Here is an 11,912-nt window from a genome sequence, read left to right as displayed (position 1 = left end):
ACATACGTTTATATAGAATATCCACCCCGGCCTACCATCAAGATGACGTCAACACGGGGGCCACTCGCAACACCCACAATTGGCTCAAACGCGTCACGTGGTCACGCAATATCTGTCAATTCCCTTCGTGAAATGGCATTTCTACGTTAATATGTTTTTGTTACAGAGCCTCAAGAAGAAAAATATACCCTGCATTTATCACCTGCAACAGTTTCTACGATTTTCTTTTCAATCTGTACACGGCGTTCGATATATGCTTCCGTATCCGGTCAGCTGTAATGGATGCCGTATGCCGAGCTCTCTAACTGCGAACTTGTGTGACTCCCGGTTCATCCTCTTTGTTCGGGTCATTGGGTTGGTGTTGGAGTTGGTAACCATATTCTGAACGTTTCACCTATCGTTGCGGTGTACTGTTCTTGATCTGCTGCGAAGCGACGAACCGCAACGGCAGTCACTCGCCTCAGCGAACTTCTGTCTGCTGCATCTCAAAGGAGCATGGGGACCTGATGATACCTTCAACTAAAAAAACCAAGTGTGCTCTCGTGTGGTCCTGACGGAAAAGTAGTATCAACAAGGTTAGCACATTTATTTTTCAGTTCCAAGTCTACGTACTGAAAACCATGCAGGTGCAGTCGATCATTCTCGTAGCTGTTGTGTAACGCGTATGCTTTCTTACATATCCCACAGAACCCTCCACTTTTTCGACCAAGTTATCGTTATGAGATCCTTCTGATGGCTTCTTACTAGGCTATGCCGCTCCGAAGCATTGAGATGACGAAGCGTCGTGGTAGCTGCACCTCTGCCTTCGAAAGATGAATCAGTCATTCCACACTGTGCTTACTGGCTTTGTATAGAGTCTGGCAAATCCGACAGACTTGGACTGCCTTTTTCAAGAAAGTTTGAAATGTAAGTATGTGTATATTGGTTTCACATATCCACCACATATTGAGCGTGTGTATGATTGTACTTTATATGCTACAGCGTATCAGCGTACATTATTATTCAACACGTAAAACCAACATCGCAAACTCGACATCAGTCACACAAAGCCAACAATTGCCTTTTCTTCAATTGCTTATTTTTATCATATCATGTTTTTGTCGATATCTCAATTTACCAACCAACAAAGTATATTATTTTAGTATAATCATCAGATATTTAACAAGTCACAGTTTTACCATGGTTTTGGCACACTATAGCCCGAGTTGCTTATGCGTCATTAAATTGAATCATCGTCATCTTCAACTGCCATTATTCAATTGAAGTGCCAGGTGGATATAATGATATGGCAAGATATTTTTTTTTGCTGTCATCCTGGAATTGCTAATTTCAGAAGAGTAGTCACCGTGAAGTTTGTTTTCGTTTTCAGAAACATTAAGAGGACTAAAACCAAACACTTTTTCTTTCAGAGCATCCCTTATGCACCTGCATTTCAATTCCAATCTGTATTACAAGAATGACAGACCACTCAACAGAGATGAACATCTGAAAGTGAAAGAGGTGGAATGAAGATACGTTAATCTGTGTCAAAGGTTCTTAGTATGTGTGCGAGTCGAGGACATAGGTCTCAAGCTTATTCCTGTCTCCAGAAGAGGTGACAACTATGCTCCTTCTATCTATTAACCAGCTCCACTTTTTAGGGTTCCCTGTAAACTAATGGAGCACATCATGTACTACCACGTTGTCAACCAAGTTGACTCTGTCAATTTCTTTTTTTAAATTCCAGCATGGCTTTAGAAAAGGGTATTCAGGCAAAACTAACGTAGTGGAATTCGTTCACAGCATTTCAAACTGTCTTGATTTCTGGGTCCATGTAGATGTAGTATTCTTTTTATTTTGTAAGGGCTTTTGACACTGTGCTCTACGCTCGCGTGTTGGCCAAAGTAGCCTAATTAAAATTTGATCCTGCTACCTGGATATGCAATTTCTCAACTAACCGTAACTGTGGCGACAACTCGTGAGGAGAACCTATCATATCGCCACCATGCAGCATTTGTTATATTACAATCGCTTCACATTTTAATCTAGTCAAAAGCAAGGCCTTTTGGTGATCGGTCTTGTATAATTACGTGCCCCTCCGTTATGTAACACCACACTGGGTTCTTCAACCTATGAGAGAGAAATAAATATATTGCCAAGTAAATTGTCTACAAGGCTCGTTATTCCATTTCGCCACACTACCACAAGCAATTGTTAGAGTAGTGGCCCAGGGTATGAAGCTCGCCACTAATCATTCAAACAAAGTTCATAATGTAAAATGCTTTACTCAGAACACTGGCTTAACACAACAATTAAGAATAAAGAGAGTAAACGTTTCATTGCCTATCCAGGTGGCATCATCCCTCCAACAGAGAACAATCAAAAACAACATCAAAGGAGTCAAATCGGTGGTCCGCATTCCTTTCATCCAATGTATTTCATACGCTATTTGGAGGGCACTGTGCCCATCAGGCATTTTGACTGTGCATATCAAGTTGAGTGCATAGAATCTGATACAACCTACATTGGCGAGATAGACAAAAGACGTGGGACAAGACTAAAAGAGCCAGGGCTACTAATGCTTAGCTTAACTAAACAGGACCGAATCAGTCTACCACTGCTGTCCTAAGGGACATATATTTTGATGGTGCAGTAACCTTTGCTCATGACTAGCGATGGGACCCTAGAAAGTTCTTAGAATCCTGCTTTATCAGGCGTGATGCTTCAGCCTGTAATACATACCGTGGCCCCCTATCGGATGTGTAAGATTCCCTCTTAGATAGGCTGATGTGCTCATCTTTGGCCTCTGTTGTACTGATGATGCCACCCGGATAGGCGACAAAACGTTTACGCTTGTTTTTATTCGTTGTGTTGAGCGGTGTTTGCAGTAAAGGACGCTACATTATGAGGTTGTCACCCGGCTTCTGAAATATATTTTCAAATAAAGTTGTTGTTTTACAAAGCTCAATACATTGCAGAAATCATTCTTGTTGCCTATTGTTTTGGGGGTGCCATTCTTGCAGTCACATGAAGCACTGAAGGGCCAATTTAAAAAGTAAAGGCAGTCTGATTTATGTTCTTGCCGACATGGCACAGCATATGTACGAGGTAGCTCCATTTCAGAAGCCTGAGAACACTCAAAGCAATTAGTGTGCTAGCATCAGATATGGTGCACAGCATTACATATTTGCTTTTGCGAGGGCAACTAAGAAGGGTGGATAGAAAGGCAGTTACGACCTGTTTCCACAAAAGACACTCAGATTCATTAGCAATTTCCTCCAAGAGAGCCAAGGCTTTTTCTAGATTACTAGAACATGGGTACCTGGTTATAAATAACAAGAATTCATCTACCAGAAGTCAGTGTTTCACACACCCTGCTTTCCATCAACATTATTAAAAGGTGTGACCCCCAAACCTGCACAAAATTCCTGGAGAGTCTTTACTGAACACTGTTGCTGTCCCTCTCACCAGGTGCTCTCTATGAACCCGATTCACAGTTCTGGATGCACTGCCTGAGCTAACTTCAGCATGCTTTCCCAACACGAATGGTAACTGCTATGAGGAGTGTTGTACTTACTGAAAGCAACATGAAATGCTGTACCTTGACAGGTAACGTTGATATCCTTCTTAAGACCGTAGAGAGATGTTCCTTGCTCCCTTTCTTCCAAATCTTACTATCAGACACAAGCCCACTTGCCACCAAGCCAATGAGATGTGCCTCACAGTCAGTGCAATCAAGGGAATCTATCACTGAGGCTCAGAAAAGCTGTTTTCCATCGGGACCTGATCCAGCACTGAGCCGTGAGTAGCCCCGTGAAAGTACCAGGGTTTCTTCGAATTTTAGATGTGCCAGTATTTGTTTTCCTCCCCTCCTTCTTTTTATGTAGTAACTGATTACTTTAGCCTTGTACTGCTTTGGAGATTGAAGATGCGGAGATGATATAAGAGGTGGAACTAGGCTTTATGCAAAATGAGGCAAAGTGTGACTATGTACAAATCTTCTGAGAATGTCTATGTATCATTCACACAAAGAGAGGATACGTGTTACATCTTTTTCCGGTTTTGATATTTATTTATTTATGAATATATCTCAAAGGCCATTGCAGGCATTACATGAGGGGGGACATCAACATGGGTCACTTAACAAATATGGAAGTTACAAGGAACATACATATTTGGAAGACAAGACTCTATTTTTTGTTCGTTCATCAGTCTTGCTCAAGAAATTGTTCACTGTAGCAATGGTACACAATGTCACGAAAGGAGTGCTCATCTATCATTCCGCAAGACTCATTAAAAAGGACTAGCGTTGTGTTTCAACACAACATGTTGAACTCATGAACCATGCATCATCCTGAGAGCTATAGATCATCCTAAATACAGATGCTGAATTATTTTAAATGTGATAGACGAGCTGTGCGAAGAGGTACCCCCAGTTAAGATCTTGGGTACTTGAAGCCTGTGGCATTTTCTGTGGGAAAGGCTTGCCAGACCCTCTTCACTGCACAGGCTGGGATGACCATGATCTTGTTTTTTCCAAGCTTGTGCCATACTCACCTTGCAAACTGGCGATACGCAGTGTATCTGCATCGTCTACACAGATGTACATAAAATATAGTTTAGGCAAATAGGTAACCGGTTACAGTACAGTGTGTGTGCATTGTCATTTCTACATGTACCTGAGAGTAACTGCAGTCTACCTGCCCACACCTTGTACATTACTACACATGCTGTGTTCTTTTAGAACCCAAAGTTGTTTTACTTTTCACTGAATCGACAATCAAGAACACTCAATATCGCTAAAAACCTACGCTAAAACCTTATGCACAGGGCAATACATAAAAACGTGACTCAGGACACAGCACACTGACAATTACAAAATTGCCTATATTGGTTCTCTCCAGTTCAGAGTCGTGTACTGTATAGCCTTTTTATGTGCTGCGCCCTGTACTGGAGTTTTTAACGACTCTATTGCAGGACCAAACCAGTTTTGGGCGCCCAAATTTTAACATCGTTCGACAAGGACACATGTGACTTACTTGTGAATACAGTCGCTCATAGGTTCGCGTGCCCACGGAGTTCAATATGCGACCTTCAGGACAGTCATATTGAAGAATAGAAGTTGGAAATCTTTGTGGGTTGTAATGCACTCATACTGCAGTCATTCGGCAGTGTTTTCGAGCTCCTTGCAGCACAAGCATTCGATCTCCTTCGGCATTATGACACACCAGCCACACCGGCACCATGAACAGCAAGTGCGCATTAGATATCAGAACACGAAATTTCTGCGAACGTTTACATGTTCGATCACAGTGTGCGTTAAAAAGCTCATCGCTTACCTGAAGACAGGCGACTCATGCTGTTTGCTTCATCTGTAACTGATGTTCGTAGAGCTCTAACTTCGTCTCGCATTCGCGGCATCGGCGACGTTTCGAAAGCCTACCGAGCTGTTCAGCACGCAGAATTTTCTTCTCGATGTCTCGATCGCAGAAAGGTCAGAAAGAAGTTCCGGGCTCGAAGTCTCCGCATTTCTGCCTTCGACGTCCATATTGCCCGATCGGGCATTCCGGACGGATGCCGGCGCTCTCACAGACTCACTAACAACAGAACTTCCGGTCCGGGCGCCCAATGAAACGTGGCCCTCGTGACTTCGTCACGCACACGGAAATTGGCGGATGTCCAGTGCAAAGAGGCTAGATTTCGGCCCCGATTGCGCGAGTTGAGGGGGAAAAGCGAAGCCGGTTTTCAGCTCCCTGTTTGGCAAACTTTGCCTCCGCGCACAGCCAAAATATTTCGCGTGTGGCTTGGAGGCATATTATACCTTCGTAATAGATGCAAACGAAATATTTGTCGAACTTCTGGTCAGAGTCCCTTTAAGAAACTGCATATCCAGTTAATGGTAGCAGGATCAAATTATAATGAGATTAGTTTGGCCAACGAGCGAGCATAAAGCACAGTGTCAAAAGCCTCTACAAAATAAAAAAGTACTGCATCTACGTGGACCCAGAAATCAAGACAGTTTAAAATGCTGTGAACGAATACCACTATGTTAGTTTTGCCTGAATACCCTTTTCTAAAGCCATGCTGGAATTTAAAAAAAAAAGAAATTGATAGACTCAACATGGTTAAAAACGTGCTGGTGTATGATGTGCTCCATTAATTTACAGGGAACCCTAAAAAGCGGAGCTAGTTCGTAGATAGTAGGAGCATAGTTGACACCTCTTCTGAAGACAGGAATTAGCTTGTGACCTATGCCCTCGACTCAGACACATACAAGGCACCTTTCACACAGATTAACGTATCTTCGTTCCAGCACTTCCACCTTCAAATGTTCATTGCTGTTGAGTGGTCTGTCATTCGTGTAACACAGATCTTAATGGAAATGCAGGTGCATAAGAGATGCTCTGAAAGAAAAGTGTTTGGTTTTAGTCCTCTTAATGTTTCCGAAAACGAAAACAAACTTCACAGTGACTGAATGAGTGACTTCTGAAATGAGCAACTCCAGAACGAAAGCAAAAAATATATCTGGCCATATCATTGTATCCAACTGAAACCTGGCATTTCAATTGAATAATGGCAGTTGAAGTTTGGAAGTTCGTTTTATTTTTTTCTAACTTCAATATGTACATAAACTGTTAGATGGGAACTGCTAGGCAAGCCCGAGATGCATCCCCCCCAAAAAAAAAAATCATTTTTTCATGGAACTCATACAACATACAACAGTCCTGTGTAAGAGATAAAAAGAAATATTCATAAAAGAAAACGCGTATACAAACAAAACGTACCATCAAAAGCAACCCTAACTGACGAATCAAAAATAGTAACCGTCGCGTCATTCAACTACAAGGCGGTTGTTGCGAGTCTGCGTTATTAGACCAGTCTTAATCTCGTTATCCTTATACCCTGCTATCTCCCTTTGAGTTTGCATGCATAAAGACCTCCCTTTCAGTGGTAAAGTATTCCCGTACTCTATTTTTAAACGCTTTGATACTTCTAATCAATTTTACCTAGACAGGGAGTTGATTCCATAATTTAGAACTGACATAACAGAAAGAGTGAAGTCCGCATTTCTATGTGGATACGATCCGTGGCGTCATTTTTCTTTATGAAAATTTTGCCTTTCCAGACCCAGACATGATTATAACTCTTTTCTTTTGCTTGAAGACGCGTTTGCCAGAGAAGCTTCTTGTTTACTGCCGTTAAATTCTCACAGATAAAAATGCGAGAAGTCCCATCATGCTCCCATTCCCTAAACTTCCGCCGTCCACTCAGCCATTCGTCTGTGACCAGACGGTCTTTAAAACGTATTACAATTGGCTGTATTTTCCCTTGCTTGGCTGGAATCCTGTGGACAGCCTCTACATTTTGGAGATAAGTAAGGGAATGCTAAACCGTTCTGCGTACACATTAAGCACGTCAATTGGTTTTTCAGTCTTTGCAAAAGGCACTTCGTGAACTTCTAAATTACTATAACGACTGTATTGCTGCATGTTCGTAAGTTGGTGTGACGGAATCCGACATTTTGCTATCTCTAGCCGCAGGCTTCCCCGTTCTTCAACGACAACTTACTGTGTGTCGAGGAGTGCAATGAATACCTTTTGTTAGCCTTCTTTGACTTCAGATTTCCGCCCCCACTAATACCAATCCTTCGACTTGAGGTCTTCAAGGTGACGATGGAGAGACGACTTTCCCCCCATAGACGACGCGGCACCGCAGTCGCTAAGATTGTAATATATCTGAGTGTACGCTGAGTGACTCTACGTGAAATCACTTGTTGAAGAGTATGTCTTCCAGAAAGAGAGTATAACCGTGCATAACCAACATAAGTGAAGTGCCACTTGAGAGACTAAAAATACGGGAGTAAAAACAGGTGCTGTATGATGACAGGTGCAGTGGTTGATGCATACCATTACCACCACCGCATGTCTGAGCCTTTAATTGCAAACGTATCGAGAAGCTTTTAGAACCAGAGGGTCCTTGAGGCCTAAAAGGCTGCCTGTAAAACTCTACAGGGAAAATAAATGTAAAAAGAAAACAACACGAGGAGCTTAAAGGGACTATAAAGTGAAAAATAACCCCCATATTTTGCCCACTATCATGCGCAACATCGTTGTTTGACAACACACAGAAAGCATTACTTCTCAATTCGGCATATTTTTAACGTATACATATTTTGAAGATTGCCGGAACATGGACGGTTCTGCCCACAAACGGCAAAAAAAAAGCAACTTGGGTTTCGGGTCCAGGGCTCCCAGGGATTGGTCAACCCTTGATGAAAAAATGGAACCCGAGAAAGGAACATAGGCCCTTTACCACATTGTCCCTTTCTCGGGTTCCATTTTTTCACCATGTACCAGCTGGCCTGCGCTCTTGCACTTTTGCCATTACTGCATGGTCAACCCTTACCACGTGAGAGTAAATTTTGTAGAGAACAAAGTTGAAGAACATTATCTTAGCTAAACGCCATTTCAAGAATGACGCTCACTTCCATAGTTTCTACATTGATAAAGCATTAGCATTCAGCTACTTCGCCGCTACGAGCTACGATCCGCCGCGCCATCTGCAAGGCAGTCTGGGTATTATCGCGTTTATAGTCTACGTCGTTGGTGGTCGTGTTGGTCGCGCGAAGCAGAAAATGGAAGTGAATGACATGTCTGTGGCTGCTGTGTCACGTATTAGAGAGACCTACATACGCCGGGTGTAATTTTGGTGTTCGGGGATGCAAAAATCCTCTTTGTTCATTTTCGACGACGGGCGTGTTCTAGCACAAGATACCTCAGGACAGTGCGCGAAAACGAATATGGTTCGAAGCACTCGGCTATTAGATACGGCAGTCGTGTCGTGTGTGCTGAGCTCATTTTGCTGCCGATGACTACGAAGATTCCGTATAAAGCGAATTGCGAGGACGTCCGAAGCAAACTGCAGTTCAGTAACCAGTGATTTTGCTTCACCGAGGTGACGAGTTCACAAGAACGTTTTAGGTATGTACAGGTGTCACACATGTATAAATTATAATATAGCGATTACGTATTCCATTTTACTTATGTTATCCTACTTGTCCCGTGCTGAACATTGTCAACATCAACAAATTTAATTTTAGGGGCCTTCCAGTGTTGAAGTGGCGCAAGACTGCTTCGTGTGTGTGTGATCCAGGCACTCAAGTTGACATGGCAGAGATACCTGAAAACAGGTATGCAAAGTCCACAGATGGAAGCACTAGATTTTTTACGTGTCGCAGACTTTGTCGGACATTTTTGGAGTCTTTGGACAGGTGCAGAACATTAGTATGACGTCAACAGTAGGAGGAGAAACTGATGAGAACTACTAGCTTCTTTGAAGGGTAGAGGAATACTTCCTGTTGAGGTAGACTAAGGAACGCAAATTAATTTTCTAGAGATGCATCCTCTACACTTGAATTCCCAGCGAAACAGCGAAAGTTCATTGTCTTTGCAGCCCCACTACTGGAATTTTTCAAAGTGCGACACAACTGCAGTGAGCCATGCAAGGTTACCACATCATATTGGTCCTAAATTTGCAGAGTTTCCCTATCTCGGACACAACGGTCGTTTCTCTTTATTGCTCTCCCACTCCTACCTTCACATGGATTAATGTGGTTCTCCATGCATTGCCTTTTCTACTCATGCTTTCGGTTTCTTGTTCTGTTGAATAAATCTTCAATTGAGAGTTTGCAGCCATCACGCTGTCTACTGTGTTTGCCCCTCATCTATATTGATGTGCTATAACGGTATAGCACATCAACATGCCGACAGCCTACCAACAACAACCAAACAACCTTGCCTAGTCCAACTTTTGGGTGGAAGCTACATGTGGTGACATCCACATATATAAAATTTTAGTCGACGTAGATTTGCTGTTTTTGTACAACCTTCATTGTACATTTCTTTTGTCTCACTTAGCATACGTGAAGAAAAGTTATCATCTTCATCAAGATGACAGGTCATTGCTGGATCTCTCTGCAGCATTATTGTTCCTGTAATCGTTTCATCAACAGAGAATACAAAAGTGCACAAATGGTAAAATACAACTTTCTTGTTAAATTCAAAAGGGAAAGACAAAACTGTTAGACTTCTCTTGTTTATTTTGTTGCAGGTTTTACAACTCTATCAAGCATGTCAAAACATCAGAGGGCAGGAAGTCCTGCTCTGTTTCCTAAATCCCTGGAAAATAAAAAAAATAAAGATATAATTGAGTTGTGACAAAATGTTGCTTCTGCTCTTACATTATACTTCAATTAAATGTTACGATGCGTTTGTCGTGTACACTGAAGCCAGTTTCAATTTGCCAAAAGTCAAAAGTACTTTACAAAAGTACATCTCAATTACAATAACAGAGAACTTACACAATAAATTATTTAGCCATTTTGGAGTATTATTGGCCACACCAATGCTGCACGGTTAACTTTGGACCCAGATCAAGGCTTTGCAATACTTGAAGTCAGTCATGAAGTCCTTCTTTACAAATGTTAGTTGGTGATATGATAATGAATCAGTTACAAGTACTCCTTTTAGCAAAACAAAGTTAATTAAGTGTTAAATCTCAATCTCGATTCAAATAATAATTGGCATTTGGAAATCTGGTCAATAAGAAGTATATTAAAAGGTTATGAACACAGTTCAGCTGAGTGACACTGATGGAAATTATCTTAGTTTCTCCTCATATATACAAGACATCAGTATAATTTACAGATTCGTTTGTTGTTGAAATAGTTTCATTTCTTTAAAAGTTGTTCGGAGTTTGTGAAGTGAAGTGATGTGCGATCTCCAACTGGGCACTCTGGAAGATCATCATCAGGAAGACAACGACAGCTGCAGCACCCGAAGACAACATTGCCAGCAACGAAACAGATAAGGCTGATCATAATTGAATTTGGAACTCTATCTACGCTATCCGGAACCCCGTTACCCCTAAGTTGTTACCATGCTTTGCGCGTATTTTGATCAGTGTTAATGCTATCCTGTAACCGCTAGCATTGATTTGTTGAGTTGTTTAGCAGCGAGTTACAGCAGATTATGATTGCTAAGTAAATGTGTTATTGTTACCAGCACCTGGACTTTTACTCTCTCTGTGTGTTGCCCCAGTGCGTATGTCGGTTGACATAGATCAGTCCACCCAATTCTTCTGAATCGTCGGAAACGGTATAGTTAGCCCACTGCTGGCGCCACGCAGGATTGCCGGTGTAGATTAGCTTAGCCCTCCCCATCGTATATATTGGAGGTGACGGCCCACTCGGTGCGATCATCTCGCAGCCACAGTGTGATTGCGCGCAAATCAAGAGGCGTACCGGGTTTCCGTGGCAGTTGGACTTCTAGGAGCTTTTTTTTTATCTTTCTCTGTTAAGAGCTCTTCATTCTTCGGAACTCGCACTTTACATTCATCAACCTCACAGGAAAGGGCGTTTATACTCTCAGCCGTTCCGTCGCACCTATTCGATAGTTCTTGAATTGTTGCTTCTATGTTATTTACTTTCTGAATAATATTGGAGATACTCGATCCGTTCTTTTTATCTCAGGTAAGAGGAGGCCTAGTGAAGGCTCGGTATCGTCTCGTTTCTATTGACGCTGATAAATGGTGCACATGTTGCATACCCATCCTTCCTTGTTAGAAGTTCTTGACTGCCTTTTGCAGTGAAGAACAATTGTGGGCAATGTCGCGACTGACGCCCTGGGGGAATGGGCATCCTGGCCGACTTCTAAGGGAAGTGTTCCGACACATGTCTGAAAGCGTCTGAGGAAAACCCAGGAAAAACCCCAGACAGCACAGCTGGCACAGAGATGCGAACCCGGGTACCTCCCAGTCTCGACATGACATGGCCAGCACGCTAACTACTGAACCATCTATTAGTCTGAGTCATGCAGTCGTTCCCAGATTGATACCTAAACATTAGCGTTACACCAATCATCTACAGAATTCAA

General features: G+C 42.3%; 1 long non-coding RNA gene across 1 annotated transcript; it reads left to right on the top strand.

The window, feature by feature from the left end:
- Nucleotides 1-389: 389 nt before the first annotated feature.
- LOC135393051 (uncharacterized) lies at nt 390-2,947 on the top strand. The gene is made up of 3 exons (XR_010422407.1): nt 390-575; nt 688-906; nt 1,410-2,947. It is a non-coding gene; the product is annotated as an uncharacterized LOC135393051 (long non-coding RNA).
- Nucleotides 2,948-11,912: the final 8,965 nt, after the last annotated feature.

This window comes from Ornithodoros turicata, chromosome 4 (genome assembly GCF_037126465.1).
Source record: "Ornithodoros turicata isolate Travis chromosome 4, ASM3712646v1, whole genome shotgun sequence".
Classification (NCBI taxonomy): domain Eukaryota; kingdom Metazoa; phylum Arthropoda; class Arachnida; order Ixodida; family Argasidae; genus Ornithodoros; species Ornithodoros turicata.
The sequence above is the reverse complement of the archived record's forward strand: the minus strand, read 5'-3'. Positions and strand labels throughout refer to the sequence as shown.